Consider the following 16,633-nt stretch of genomic DNA (forward strand, 5'->3'; position numbering starts at 1 on the left):
CTACCTGTACTGCTCTAAAACCTGTTTTGTTTTGTTTTTACTTAAAAATATACCCTCATCCATGCTATATCTTTTGGTTAGAGAATTTAGTCCATTTGCATTTAATTATTGATAGGTTTGCACTCATCGCCATTTTGTTCATTGTTTTCTGGCTGTTTTACCGTTCTTCTCTTCCTTTCTTCTTTTGCTCTTTTCCTTTGTGATTTGATGGTTTTCTTTAGTGGTGTGCTCAAATTCCTTTCTCTTTGTCTTTTGTGTATCGCTATAGGTTTTTGCTTTGTGGTTACCATGAGGCTTACATATAAGAACTTATATTTATTAACAGTCTATAAGTTGATAACTTAAGTTTGAATGCATTCTAAAGCTCTTCATTTTTACTCTCCCCCTCCCCACGTTTTATGTTTTGATGTCACATTCTGCATCTTTTTATCTTGTGTATTCCTTAACTAATTATTGTAGTTAAAGTTATTTTAAGTACTTTTGTCTTTTAAGCTTCATACTAGCTTTATAAGGGATTAATCTTTAATCTTTACATTAAATTATTCTAAATTTCACCACATATTTACCTTTACCAGTAAGATTTATACTTTCATATATTTTCCTGTTCCTAATTAGTGCCCTGTCTCTTCAGCTTAAAGAAATCCCTTTTAACATTTCTTGTAAGGCTGCTTTAGTGGTGATGAAGTTCTTTGAGCTTTGGCTTGTCTGGAAAACTCTTTATTGCTCCTTCAATTCTGAATGACAGCTCTTGGTTGGAAGTTTTTTTCTTTCATCTATTTGAATATATCATGCTACTTTCTGGCCTGCAGAATTTCTCCTGAAAAATCTGCTGATAGTCTTATGGGTGTTCCCTTGTACATAAAAAGTTGTACATGAAAAGGTTTTCTCTTGCTGCTTTTAAGATTCTCTGCTTGTCTTTAACTTTTCACATTTTAATTATAATGTGTCTCTATAGACCCATCTATATGCTGCCAACAAGACACTTCAGCTTTAAGGAAACATATAGACTGAAAGTAAAGGGATAGAAACATATTTCATGCAAATAGAAAGCCAAAAGAAAGCAGAGGTAGCTGTACTTATATCAGACAAAATAAACTAATTCACATGCTAGAACTAGAGACAAAGAAGGTATTATATAATGATAAAGGGGTCAATCCAACAAAAGGATATAACATTTGTAAATATTTATGGGCTCAACATGGGAGCAGCCAAGCAAATATTAACAGACCTAAACAGAAATAGGCAGCATTACAGTAATAGTGGGGGACTTTAATACCCCACTTTCATCAATGGATAGGTCACCTGGACAGATAATCAATAAGGAAACTTCAGCCTTAAATGACATATTAGACCAGATGGACTTCACAGACATATACAGAACATTCCATCCAAAGCAAGAGAATACACATTCTTCTCAAGTGCACTTAGAACATGCTCCAGGATAGATTATGTATTAGGCCTTAATTAATTTAAGAAGACTGAAATTTAAGAAGACTGAAATTCTTTACCAATCACAGTGATATGAAACTAGAAATCAATTACAATAAAAAACTGGAAAATTCACAAATATGAAGAGATTAAACAACATGCTAGTGAAATACTATAGGTCAAAGGAGAAAACAAAAAATATCTTGAGACAAATGAAAATGGAAATAATATACCCAAACTTATGGGATGTGGCAAAAGCAATTCTAAGAGGGAAGTTCATAGTGAGAAATGCCTACATCAAAAACAAGAAGAATTTCAAACGACCTTATTTTATACCTCAAGGAACTAGAAAAGGAACAAATGAAGCCTAAAATTAGTAGAAAAAAAGGAAATAACAAAGATCAGAATGGAAATAAATGAAAAAGAGACTAGAAGAAAATAGAAAAGATCAATGAAACTGGTTCTTTGAAAAAATAACCAAAATTGACAAAACTTTAGTTATACTCACAAAGAAAAAAGAGAAGACTCAAGTAAATAAAATCAGAAATAAAAGAGGAGATGTTACAACTGATACCACAGAAATACAAAGGATTATAAGAGACTACTATGAACAATTTTATGCCAACAAATAGGACAACCTAGAAGAAATGGATAAATTCCTAGAAACATGCAAGACTGAATCATGTGGAAATAGAAAACCTGAACAGATTGATTACTAGGTAAGGAGATTGAATCAGTAATCATAAACCACCTAATGAACAAAATCCCAGGACCAAACAGCTTCACTAGTGAATTCTACCACAAGTTAAAGAAGAATTAACACCAATCCTTCTCAAACTCTTCCAAAAAATAGAAGAGGAAGGAACACTTCCAAAGTCATTTTACGAGGCCAGCATTTACCCTGCTACCAAAACCAGACAAGGACACCACAGGAAAAGACAATTACCAATATCCCTGATGAGCATAGATGTAAAAAATCCTCAACAAAATACTAGGTAACCAAATTCAACAATACATTAAAAGAGTCATACATCATGATCAAGTGGGATTGATTCCAGGGATGCAAGGATGGTTCAACATCTACCAATCAATCAATGCGATATAATATATTAACAAAATGAAGGATAAAAATCATACGATCATCTCAATAGATGCAGAAAAAGCATTTGGCAAAATTCAACATCCATTTATGATAAAAACTCTCAACAAAGTGGGTATGGAGGGAACATACCTCAAGATAATAAAGGAGATATATGACAAGCCCACAACTAACATATTCAATGGTGGCAAGCTAAAAGTTTTCCTCAAAGATCAGGAACAAGACAAGGATGCCCACTCTTGCCTCTATATTCAAAATAGTACTGGAAGTCCTAGCCAGAGCAATTAGGCAACAAGAAGAAATAAAAGGCATCCAAATCAGAAAGGAAGAAGTAAAACTGTCACTATTTGCAGATGGCATGATATCATATATAGAAAACCCTAAAAGCTCCACCAAAAAACTGTTAGAACTAATAAACTAATTCAGTAAAGTTGCAGGATAAGAAATCAAGGTACAAAAATCTGTTGCATTTCTATACACTAACAAACTATCAGAGAAATTAAGAAAATAATCCCATTTACAATTGCATCAAAAAGAATAAAATACTGGGGCCAGCCCAGTGGCACAGAAGTTGACTTTGCACATTCACTTCAGCGGCTTGGGGTTCACCAGTTCAGATCCTGGGTGCGGACCTACATACTGCTTGGCAAGCCATGCTGTGGCAGCATCCCACATATAAAGTAGAGGAAGATGGGCACAGATGTTAGCTCAGGACCAGTCTTCCTCAGCAAAAAAGAGGAAGATTGGCAGGAGATGTTGGCTCAGGGCTAATCTTCCCCAAAAATAAAAAAGAATAAAATGCCTAGGAATAAATTTAACCAAAGAAGTGAAAGACCTATACACTGAAAACTATAAGACATTAATGAAAGAAATTGAAGATGACAGAAATAAATAAAAAGATATTTTTATTATTCTTATATATAAGAATATATAAGATATAAGAATAATATAATAAGATATATTATTCTTCCAGAATAAATAAATATATATAATTAAATATAATTAAAATAAATATAATTTATTTTATATATAAAATATATAAAATATATATAAAGAGTATATAATTATGAATAAATATATATTAAAATGAAGAATAAATATAATTAAAATGTTCATTCTACCCAATGCAATCTACAGATTCTGTGTAATCTCTATCAAAATTCCAGTGGCATTTTTCACAGATATAGAACAATCCTAAAAATTTTTATGGAAGCACAAAAGACCCCATATAGCCAAAGCCATCTTGAGAAAGAAGAATGAAGCTGGAGGCATCACACTTCCTGATTTCAAACTATATTACACAGCTTTAGTAATCAAAACAGTATGATAATGGCATAAAAATAGACACATAGATCAATGAAACAGAATGGAGAACCCACACATAATATGGTCAGTAAATTTATGACAAAAGAGCCAAGGATATATCATTGGGAAAGGATGGGCTTTTCAATAAATGGTGTTGGGAAAACTGGACAAATGAAAAGAATGAAAGAATACACATGCAAAAGAATGAAACTGGATCACTCTCACACCATACACAAAAATTCACTCAAAACGGATTAAAGACTTGAATTTAAGACCTGAAACCATACAACTCCTAGAAGAAAACATGAGTGGGAAGCTCCTTCACATTGGTCTTGGCGAGGGTTTTTCGGATTTGACACCAAAAGCAAAGGCAACAAAGAAAAAATAAACAAGTGGGACTACATCAAATTAAAAAACTTCTGCACAGCAAAGGAAACCATCAACAAAATGAAAAGGCAACCTACTGAATGGGATAAAATATATGCAACTCATATATCTGATAAGGGTTTAATAGCCAAAATATATAAGAAACTCATACAACTCAATAGCAAAAACACAATTCTATTTAAACAAAGTGAGCAGAGGATCTGAATAGACATTTTTCCAAAGAAGACATAGAGATGGCCAACAGGTACATGAAAAGATGCTCAACATCACTAATCATCAGGGAAACGCAAATCAAAATGATAATGAGATATCACTTCAGTCCTGTTAGAATGGCTCTTATCAAAAAGATGAGAAACAATCAGTGTTGGTGAGGATGTGGGAAAAAAGGAACCCTGGAGCACTGTTGGTGGGATTGTAAATTGGTGCAGCCATTATGGAAAACAGTATGGAGCTTCCTCAAAAAATTAAAAATAGGACTACCATCCGATCCAGCAATTCCACTTCTGGGTATTTATCTGAAGAAAACAAAAACACTGATTAGAAAAGATATATGCACCCCCACGTTCATTGCAGCATTATTTACAATAGCCAAAACATGGAAGCAACCTAAGTGTCCATCAACAGATGATTGGATAAAGAAATTGTGGTGTATATATGTACAATGGAATATTACTCATCCATAAAAAAAGAAGGGAATCTTGCCATTTGTGACAACCTGGATGGACCTTGAGGGCATTATGCTAAGTGAAATAAATCATACAAAGACAGACAGACACCATATAATCTCACTTATATGTGGAATCTAAAAAAATGAAAAAAAAAATATCCTGAACTCATAGATACAGAGAACAGATTTGTGGTTGACAGAAGCAGGTGGTGGGAGCGGGAAAAATGGGCAAAAGTAATCAAAAGGCACAAATCCAGTTATAAGATAAATAAATCATGGGAATGTAAGGTACAGCATGGTGACTAGAGTTAATAACACTGTGTTGCATATTTGAAAGTTGCTAAGAGAGTAAATCTTAAAAGTTCTCATCACAAGAAAAGAGAATTATAACTGTGTGGTGATGGATATTAATTAGACTTATTGTGGTAATCATTTTGCAGTATATACAAATCATCATTATGTTGTACACTTGAAACTAGTATAATGTTCTATGTCATTTATATCTCAATAAAATAAACTAGATATGAAAATACAGGTGTGTTCTATTTAGGCAGACATTAAAGAGATTTGCAAAATATATGCCAGTGACTGTCTTCTCACTAAAATATTTTTTATTTGGAAAACACATGTAGTTTTCATTAAAAATGTTATTTAGGGGCCAGCCCTGTGGCCGAGTGGTTTCATTCATGCACTCCGCTTCAGCGGCCTGGGATTCGCTAGTTCGGATCCTAGGGGCAGACCTCCACACCGCTCATCAAGACATAGTGTGGTGGCATCCCACATGGAGGAACTAGAATGACCTACAACTAGGATATACAACTGTGTACTGGGGCTTTGGGGAGAAAAGCAAAAAAAAAAGAAGATTGGCAACAGATGTTAGCTCAGGGCCAATCTTCCTCACCAAAAATTATATATATATACATATATATATATAAACAAGCAAAGGGTTTATTGTTATTTTTAAATGAATTTTTAAATTTCTCAGTTTTACTTTCTAATGCAAGCATATCAATAGTTATAACCCACTTAAACTAAAGCTCTTTGGGGTCCTCAATTTTTAAGATTTATAAAGGGATCCTAAGAACCAAAGTTGGCAGCCTCTTCCTCTCTTTGGTCAACAGGCTGTTTCTTAGTCAATTCTGCTCTTATTCTCTTCAAATGTAGCGTTGACTCTGGCTCTTCTCTTTTTGGGTTACTTTATATTATCTTCTTATTTTAGCCAGCTCTCTTTGTCTCTCTTCTCTCATCTCAGACTTTGTCCTTCTAGTTCCTTCTTTGGCCAGTTCCATTGGGGCCATATCTTCTTGCATCTTTCCAAGGACCCAGGGCAGCAATTATCTAAGATGAGCATCTGTTTCTTTGTGGGACAGTAATGTTCAGAGCGCTCTGCTGCCTTTGGGTCTTGAGGGCAGTTTTCCTCTCCAGGCTCTACTGTCTTTTCACTGGCCCCTTGTTGGTATTTTCCCATCACGTGGAGAGCCCTTTATCCAGGCTCAGCCTTGGCCATCAGACAAGGTAAATGCAACGTCCTTAGCCTCCCACTTGGGTGCCAGCAGCTTCCTCTCATGGATCTAAGCCTACCTAGCACAGATGTTCATGCCTGGTGAGCATTGTCTGGGGTAATTCTGAGCCAGCCTAAGGCTGCATCTTTTGCTCAGTTCTTGGGCTGGAGAATCTAATGTAGTTTGCAGACCTTTAAGCATCCATTCCCAGCACCCTTTGTTTTCTACCACTGTTGACAACCCTTCCCAGCCATGAAGCCTGTGAAGAAGTTGGTGCATGCCTTCAGCCGCCCTTCTCTCTCTGTCTCCCCCGGTGTGTGCTGGGAATTATAGTCTTTGTTGCTTTGGACTGTAGGCAGAAAAAGAGGATGAAACTAGGTTCCATCTGAACTCGGAGCTAAGTCCTGCCTGCCCAGGTAGGAGACCATCCCCAACAAAGGGACTGAGTGAAACAAAACTATTTCCTTCCTGGGACTGTCTGTCCTATTCTGGTTCAGAGGTGGGGCAAGACAAATGGTGTGAAATCCGAGAATGTTCTTCTCAATGAATCCCGTGGACCATGTGGTTAGTGAAAATTCTACCTAGATTTTGGCTTGTGGTCTCATCTTTGGCCATTAGGGCTGTTGCCAGCTTTCAGGTTTGTGTGAGACTTCCTGGCAGTTTTAGGGGATGGTGCAAGGGGGCATCAGGTCTGTCTGATCTGCTTCTGCACTCACCTGGGAGTCTTTGGAATGAATATTTGGGGCCTGATGCAAAAACCTTCCCACGTTTTTTCCTCTTTTTGTCAAGACTGGGTCACAACTACCTCTGTCTCACACTCAACCATGCTCCATTAGTAACTATGGTTGCCTTTTGAGTGTCTTCCAGAAAAGGCTTTCCCTGCCGAGAGAGAAAATTGATCATGTCTGCCCAGCCCTGAAAGCTGACATTGTAGGCTGTCACAAAACCATCCTGTGCAGCAGGCAGCGAAGGAGAAAGCGAGAAGGAGAAACACAGGACCCAGGCCTGTGGTCCCTTTCTGCGTGTACCCTCTGGGGCCAGGAAGTTGTGGTGTGGTTCCTGCCTGCTGCTTTTGAATGAAGGTCTTTGCTTCCTCACTGGCTTGATGCAACAAGCAGAAGCCACTTTGAAAATGGCTCGCCCCAACGGGGCCCAGATATTTGCATAGTGGCCTTTCGTTCTCTGAACCGAGTGTGCGCCTCTGCAAATATTTTAGGCCTGCCTGCATGCTTGCAGGCCCCTAAGTGCCATTCACCAGCTTTTAAGTTTGTTTTGCAGGCAGCGAGCCACCGAGAGGGAGGCCTGACTCAGAGCACAGGGGCCCGGCCGTCTGCTGCCGCCGCCACCTCCTACCATTGCAGACTTGGCGAGGAAGGAAGCAGTGGGTTTTACAGCTGGTGTTTTTGGTTTAGAAAAAAAAAGGAGCGAGAGAGAGAAGAATTTTTTTAAAAATACCTTGCACATGTAAAATGACACTAAATGTAAGTCTACATGCAGTATTTTGGGACGAGAGAAATTGTGTGTGTGCATGATTCATCATTCCTCTTCACGGCAGCAAAGGAGGTTTGCACTGGCAACTGGTATTTGGGGAGTTGCTCCAAATGTTCTGAAAAGAGAGGGAGAAGGCCCAAGTTCCTCGCCCCCTCCTCAGAAGGAGGGTCGCGTCTGGACTAGATTAGGGAACCGTGGTGTTGCTTCCTCTCCTCCGACTGTGAAGATTCCCATTTTTCTATCACAAACTGGGTCAGCTGCTTCATGGATGCAGGGGGACCAGGGTGTGGGGAGGGGAGAAGGCCATGCTTTCCTGAGTCTGACTTGAGTCTAGAAATATGTGTTGACAGAGCTAGATGGGAGGGCCCTGCCTGAGGCTGTCTCCCAGCAGGTGCGTTGGGCTCCCTGGAGGCGGGGCGAGCATCGCCAAGGTTGGGCGGCCGGCAGCCAGGAACATGCAGTCTTTCTAGGATTCGTCCTTTGCAAGTTACCAAAACATGGTGTGCTTCTTCGAGGCTGACACATACCTTGGCAGGGGTGATGGGGCTTCTGCCCAGAGCTGGGAGTCCTCAGGGTCAGGCTGACCTCCAGGCTGCAGCTTGGCCTGGAGGAAGGGCCCCACAGTGGGTGTGGTGGCCTCTCAGGGTGGAGGCATTCCACAAGCAGCCGGCTGACCCCGGGACCCAGTGCACAGTTAGGGCACATGGGGAGAGATTGGCAGATACTGGCCGGTCTGCCCGAGGCACCCAGCATTCCTTCCCTTACACTCATTGTGAGATGGGAGGACTGCCTCGCACCCTCGGTCACAGGCATACTGCAAGTTCACTGTCAAGATCAGACAGCCCTCAGTACAAAAGTGGAGTATTGTACTCTGAAATTCAAAATTTCACTTTTCCGAAGCTGTGTTAGACTCAAGTTTGGTAAAATAGAGCACTGAGTCCAAAAATTAAAACAAGGAATTCTACTGTTCTGTTTCTTACCTCGGGAAGCAGTTTCAAATTTGCCTGGGGGCTGGCCCCGTGGCTGCAAGGTTAGGTTCATATGCTCAACTTGGGCAGCCCAGGTTTTCGCTGGTTCGGATCCTGGGCGTGGACATGGCACCGCTCATCAGGCCATGCTGAGGCGGCGTCCCACATAGCACAACCAGAAGCACTCACAACTAGAATATACAAATATATACTGGGGGTCCTGGGGAGAAGAAGGAAAAATAAAAAATAAAATAAATAAAATCTTAAAAAAAAAGAACAGCCACCTGTTAAAAAGAAAAAAAACACCGAGCCAGCCCCGTGGTGCAGCAGTTAAGTGCACACGTTCCACTTCAGCAGCCCAGGGTTGGCTGGTTTGGATCCCGGGTGTGGACCTACATACTGCTTGGCAAGCCATGCTGTGGCAGGCGTCCCACATATAAAGTAGAGGAGGGCTGGCCCCGTGGCCGAGTGGTTAAGTTCGCGCGCTCCGCTGCAGGCGGCCCAGTGTTTCGTCGGTTCGAATCCTGGGCGCGGACATGGCACTGCTCGTCAGACCACGCTGAGGCAGCGTCCCACATGCCACAACTAGAGGAACCCACAACGAAGAATACACAACTATGTACCGGGGGGCTTTGGGGAGAAAAAGGAAAAAATTAAAAAAAAAAAAATCTTTAAAGTAGAGGAAGATGGGCACGGATGTTAGCTCAGGGCCAGTCTTCCTCAGCAAAAAGAGGAGGATTAGCAGCAGATGTTAGCTCAGGGCTAATCTTCCTCATAAAAAAAAAAAACCACGAATGTTTGCCTGATAATAATTTACTAAGCTTCAGCTATGCATTTGTTGTGTGGGTTTTTCTGTATGTTTTATTTGACAATAAGATAGTTAAGAAAAATAAAAGTCCTCTGCAGATGAATTAGCAATTGAGTAGCACCTAAAAGCTAACATTTGTCCCCAAATCTACTATTATTGACAAAAGCCCCCACAGGCCTGTGGTCACTGCCCTGCTTAGTGCAGCCCATATTCACCCAGCCCCACTAGTCTGTGGGCTCGGCAGAGACACGTATCACACAGAATCATCCATGTGACCACACACACACACACTCCGCCCAGTCCCTTGCAATTAGGTGTGGCTACGTGCCTAGTTCTGGCCAGGGAGCCCTGTGTGTGGAAGTGACCTGGGGAGACTTGTGAGAGTCAGTGTGTGACCCTCCTGCATTCTCCCCAGAGCTGCACCCCTCCCCCAGGGCAATCACGGAGGCCACCCACAGAGGTGGTGAGCCACCAGATGAAAGCAGCTTGGGTGACTGAGTCACTACAGGGAAGACAGCTGACATGGGGAGTGGCCTGAGTCAGAGAGTGAATGAGTAAGTAAAAAATAACTCTTGGTATTAAGCCAGTAGGATTTGGGGTTGGTTTGTTACCACAAAAGACTGTCCTGACTGATACAAAGATGGCAGCCGTTTCTATAAGAAATATCAACCTGATAAGGCAGAAAGCCAGCTTCAGCCTAGTGACGGGAAGGCCAGAAGGTGACAAGAAGATGACCCCCTGTCCCCCAGGCCCAGAGTGGCTTCAGAATCTTCTCAAGCCTTAGTACTAACTGGGGAAGAGTCAAACCGCTGTGGAGTGGACCTTCTTGAACCAAGCGGGGGCAGTGGAAGGAGCAGCGCACAGGGAGGCAGAAGACCCTGCTCCAGCCCACCTCACTGTCCTCCCCACCAACTGTTTACCGTGTGACCTTGGGCAAGCTGCTTCAACCCTCTGGACTTCAGACTGTACCTCCTTAGGTGAACCAGGCATGACATGACCGGGCTCCGCCTGCCTGGGGCGGCAGGCTTGACAGACGACCTTTACAGCTCCTGGCTGCCCTAAGGGGAACCTGATGGGATGGCAGCTGGAGAGAGGAACCTCTGCTATCAACACTCATGCTTTCATTCAGAAATGTCCCGGGGGACACCGGGTGTGCTGAGATCTATCAAACCTGGAGGATTGTACGTATGGGATGTCCGAAAGCCAAGAGCCTGCACGGCCCCCTTGGTGCCAGAATGTTGCTCACATACATGCTCAGGGGCATGTCCCTGAAGATGCTTACTGCAATGTTGTTAGTGATGGCAGAAATCTAGAAAGGCTGAAGAAAGTCTGAAAGTCCTAAATATCCCTAAGGAGTAGACTGGTTAAGTTCCAATAAATCCATCCTATGAACTGCTATGTAGCATTCAAAAGTCAGGCAGCTCTCTTTGCACTGATCCTGGAAACTTCCAAGGCATTAAATGAAGAGAGCAAGGTGCAGATAGTATGGACAGCACATAACCATTTGTATACATAGAATTGTAAACACACACACATACAGGCATTTGTGTGTGTATTCTCCATAGCTGGAAAGCAACACAAGAAATCAGTAATGGTGGTTGCCTCTGGACTGGGATCCGGTGAGACAGGGAATTAATTTTCGCTGTAAACTCTTTTGTACTATGTTTCATCACACATGGCTGTATTCTTTTTTCCTTTCAAGTTTTTTATCAAAGAAGAAAGGAAATGCTGGCTTTGGATTCCCTATCCTAGATTTCAAGCAGAACTTCTCTACGTCATAACTGTGATCTCGGGCAAGCCTCAGTTTCCTCATCTGTAAAATGGGATAATAATCATGCCTACCTCGCTGGATTGTTGTGAGGATTAAATGAGATAATGTGTAAGAGTTTAGCACGGGGCCTGGCACCCATTAAGCATTCTTGGCATCCATTCATGGCACCCATTAAGCTATTTTTGATAACACCCAACACTCACTGTCCATTTGACCACAGGGCCCAGCTCTCTGACAGAATCATTAAGACCATTCCTTGAAGAGCGAGCGTTGGTATTGGTTTTAATATTTTATCACCTGGCAGTATCTTGTGGAAAACACTCCTTTGTAGCCTCTTCCTGTGCCCTGCCCAGCCTGCTATTAACAGTCCCCAAAGCCTTCTTAAAAAGTGTGCTTCTCCGTACGGTTTCCCAAACTCCCGCTCAATAGACAGGGTTGATGTATAGCTGGGTGAACAGCCTTTTCTCCTTGAGCTTTTACGGAGGATGTGAGGGAAAGGGCTCTTCTTACCAAATGAGGGAGAAAAGACTCTCAAAGCCATTATGTGTCAGACACCAATTCAATTACCCCATCCGTGCCCTTTTCAGCCAAGCACTTCCTCAACTTCATTAGTGCTGCTGCCAGCAGACGTCCGACTCTTCACGGAGAGTGTGGTACCCAGGAAAGGACAAACCTCTGCTGCAGCAGGGCACTGCAGCTCTCCTGGGTCCCCAACGAGAGGGACCTGGGGGCCTCCCAGCTGAGTGGAGGGTCCAGGGGAGGTTGTGGGGCCCGCTGCAAGCCTATCCCAGCCTGATTCCTCTCACCCAGAGTTTCAAGTGATTTAAAAAAAAAAAGCAACAAAACTTGGTGCTCGCAGGTTGGTGAGGGCATCCACATGCGGGAGGGTGGGACACCCCACTTCCACAGGGACAGAAGCTGCCACGCTTGGGACCCTTCTAGACCAGGCCCTATGTTCCTCTTCATCCAGCTCTTCCTCTGTCTCTTTTATCATATCATTTATACTAAACTAGCAAACAAATAAAATGGGGATAGAGAAAGAAAGGAGGGCCAGAGAGTAAGGAGAGAGTTGAAGGAGAGGAATCTTCCTTGAGTAACTAGAGAATGAAACAAAAGCGGAACATACAAGAACAGACCAAGAAAATTCTATTCAGCCGGGTATTGTCTCTAGTAAAACACTGCCTGTGACGTTTGATAAATATTCTCTAGAGTAGAAAACAAAGAGATGAGGAAACGGAGGCCTGGAGAGGTCAAGAGACGTGTCAAAGTTCAGGGACGAACCCAGTTTTCTCATCTCGTCTAGATGATCGCTAAAAGTCCTTCTACCTCCAAGAAGAAGTGAAAAAATGTACCTCTGTTTCTATTCTACCACCGTGATCAATTTAGCATCTTTCACCAGAACAGAAGCAGCCTGTTGAGAACCGCTCCGTGTTGCACAAAACTGAAACTGAATGGATAATTTTTGTATCATATTAAAAACTGAAGCTTATACTAAAAAACCCAACACCTTGAGAACATGGGTTGTAGAACCTACTTTGGCTCATTCTTTCTACAGAAAATAGCCCCAGAGGCTATCCTGCTGCCCTGACAGAGCCAGCCACACCTCCCATTAACGCTGGCTTACTTGTCTGTCAGACCAAAGGCTCTGAGAGGCTTGAGGGAAGGCGACTGTGCCTTATGCATCTGTGCAGCATCCCTAATGACCCGACTGCTGAGAGTGGTAAGCAGACACCAGGAAGACTGAGTTCTTTAAACGCCGTGATCCTGGAACGAAGGGAAGGACCTTGGGAGCCCCGGGTGGTCCGAGGGATAGAGCTGCTTGCCTTGGAAGACACCATTGGGCTTGGACCACAAGCATCTTGGCATCATTCACAACAGACTGGAGACCAGAGACCCATCCTTTCCCAGCCACCTGTGAGTTCCTGGATTCCCGTGGAACCACAGAGGAAGGGGAGGACATGCACCTCCTGAAATATGACTGAGATGGAACTCCTGGCCACCACGGCAAGGGGGGTTTGGGGTCCTATTTAATCAGGGGGGTGAAGTAATTGTGATGTTTTTGTATCAAAAGTGGAACTAAAAGTCACCTCAACTACATTTGTATCCCTGGTGCCTAGCCCAGAACTTGACACATAGAAGAGCTCAGTAAGTGTAGAATGAATGAATGACCGATCCTGAGGCCTTGCGGGATCTTCAGTCATCCAAGGAAAATGCAATTACTTTTCATAAGTTCTCTCTTTTCTTTTCTTTTTTAAGATGGTGTCTTTAATTTTCATTTTATTTTATTTATTTATTTATTTATTTATTGAGGAAGATTAGCCCTGAGCTAACTGCTGCCAATCGTCCTCTTTTTGCTGAGGAAGACTGGCCCTGAGCTAACATCTGTGCCCATCTTCCTCCACTTTATATGTGGGACGCCTACCACAGCATGGCGTGCCAAGCGGTGCCATGTCCGCACCCAGGATCCGAACTGGGGAACCCCAGGCTGTCGAAGCAGAACGTGCAAACCTAACCACTGCGTCACCAGGCCGGCCCCAGCTCTCTTATTTTCAAAGGCGGAAAGTGGGCTCTAACCATTTAGAAGATTGCTCATCCCCGTTAGCAGGCAGAAACTCTCCCTTGTATCACATATCACTCCCCTGCCGAATTCCTCCAGTGGCTTCCCATCTCACTCTGAATAAAATGAAAAATTCTTACCACAACCTTCACAGCCCTACAAGATCTGGCCCCATCTGTCTGATCTCATCGCCTAACACTCTCCCCTTCCTTTACTCCCTTAAGCCACACTGGCCTCCTTATTGCTCCTCAAACACGGTTCTGCCTCAGCACCTTTGCACTTGCTGTTCCCTCCACCTGAAATGCTCTGCCCTGAATCTCTGCAGGGCTTCATCCTTGCTTCCTTCAGGTCTCTGCTGAGATGTCACCCCGTTAGGAAAGCCTTCCCAAATCACTTAGTCTAATATTGCCTCCCTTCTCAGTCTCCCCATCCCACACTCTATGGTTCCACTACTTTATTTCTTCTCATAGCCCTTAGATGACATATACATGATACGATTATTTGTTTATAGTCTGTTTCCCCATTACAGCAATAAGAGAATAGGTCTGATCTTATTCTCTCCTGTGAATAGATGCCTAGAACAGTACCTGGCGCACTGTAGGAACTCAAGAAATATTTGTTGAGTAAATGACTGAATTTAACTAGCAAATTTGACTGCCTAGGCCACCACACCCGCTAGGTATTCTCTTGAAGTGAGATTTGATTGGCAGGAATTTCAGAAACAGAAATAGAACGTTGGAACTGGAGGAGATCTTGGGATCACAGACTCCCACCCTTACAGGGCCCTGCGGGGCCGAGCTGGGGCACCTGACACCTGCGAGGCCTGGGGCTTTCCACTGACTGTAAGGAAGCCGCCCGGATGAGGGGAGACTCCCAGGCCAAGTGGCTCTGCCGTGTCTTCTCCAGCATCACTGGGCTTGGAGCAAGAGGGAAATTCCGTGCATGGTAAGAGCTGTTCTGAGAAAAGACAACTGGGAAACCCTGGGGTAAGCAGATCCCCCTGCCTCTCTGCCTCTCGGGCCACAGGTAAGCTTCTGTGCGTTGTGATTCTCCAAGGTGGGGTGACTGTGGAGCGCACTGCTCAAACTATTTTTTAACTCTTGTTCTGGAGAACACTTTTGTGGGATTTGTGTTCCCTGGGACGCATCTTGGAAAACATGCTTTTTTTCCTGGCTAAAGTGCCTTCTGAATAGGTGTGTGGGAAGCTGCAGGAAAGTCGGTTGCTTTGGTTCCCTAAAGAACCCAGAGATGGTGCTTTTCCCTTCCACAAAGCCAGGCTTGCCAGCTCTTTCCATCTCTCGCAAGGGTACGAAGCACATTCCTTTCTACATTCTGCCGCCGCCGCTGGCCCCTGGACCTGAACCAGCTCGCTTCAGCATCCGCAAGTCCTACCAACACAGCACAACTCGCCAGGCTCATCCTTCCTCCTCCAGGTGTCACCGTCACCTGCCTACCTCCTACCTACCTCCTGAGGCCCTGCTGGGACAGCTTCCTCCCTCCTGGAGCCCAAGGCTGCCTGCAGGGGAGAGGAACCCTGGGAACAGTCCCCTTTTCCTGCCCTCGGGCAGCCCTCCCCGCCCGCCATTTCAATAGCTGGCATGCGCCTAAAGGAGACAAGCAGGTTCCTGATTAGTATGTGAGTGCACCAACTTTGTAAAATAAGAACACGCTGTTGACACGTTCACGGACATCTGCATAAAGAAAGAGAAAGCTGGGAGGGTGATGGTGGTTCTCTCTGGGCGGTGGGATTTGGGTGGTTTTTCCTTTTACGCTTAGCTGTATTTTTAAAATTTTCCACGTGTTTAAAAAAAAAAAAAGAACTCGCGTAAGTATCACAGAATCTGCAGCTGTCATTCGGTTCCTCACTAGCTGTGTGACCTCAGAGTACTCGACCTCTCGGGTTCCTCATCTCAGAGATGCCCCACCTTGTTCCTTCTCAGAGGTTCTCCGGGAACCATGTCTGTTCTGCAGCCGGATTGCAAGCAGCTAGAGAGCAAGCGAGCATCTTCTGCGGGCCGCTGTCCTCTGCGTCTTCCCCGTGCCCACGCGGTGCCTTGCATGCTGCAGCGTTATTTTTTATTACTGCAGGTGCTAAATAAATTCTCGGTGACTGAGGCCGGAGCCAAACACATTTATCCTTGTCATCGCTCCAATTCTGCGCGGCTGGGATGGAGCCCAAGGCGCTGGAGACGCAATAAATCTGCTCTCGGGGCCCCACCCATTTCTCCACCAAGCAGATGTGGTCGCCGGGAGCCAAGGCTTGGGGGGCCCGGCCCGGGCTGAGAGCAGGAGCGAGCGCGAGGCCCGGGAGCCGGGAGTCCCTGGGAAGGGCGGACCGGCCTCACAGACCTCCCCTCCCAGGAAGCGTGTGAGTCGGCTTTTGGCAGTGATTTCCCCAAAGGAAGGGGCCAGGCCCTGACCAGGTGCATAGGCAGCGGGTAAAAGCCACGCCCGAGCTCAGTCCTGCCGGCCCCATAGCCTCTGCCCCGGCGAGCCTGGGCCTCCCTTTCCTCGGCCACTAAAAGGGACAAAGCACCTATATTTTGGATTATTATGAGAATAAAATGAGATTATGCATGTATAATCTGACACGTAGACAGTGCTCATAATGACCAATGGTACCTCTTAAGATGGTTTGTGGGGTCCAAAG

The sequence above is a fragment of the Equus asinus genome, chromosome 6, assembly GCF_041296235.1.
Source record: "Equus asinus isolate D_3611 breed Donkey chromosome 6, EquAss-T2T_v2, whole genome shotgun sequence".
NCBI lineage: Eukaryota > Metazoa > Chordata > Mammalia > Perissodactyla > Equidae > Equus > Equus asinus.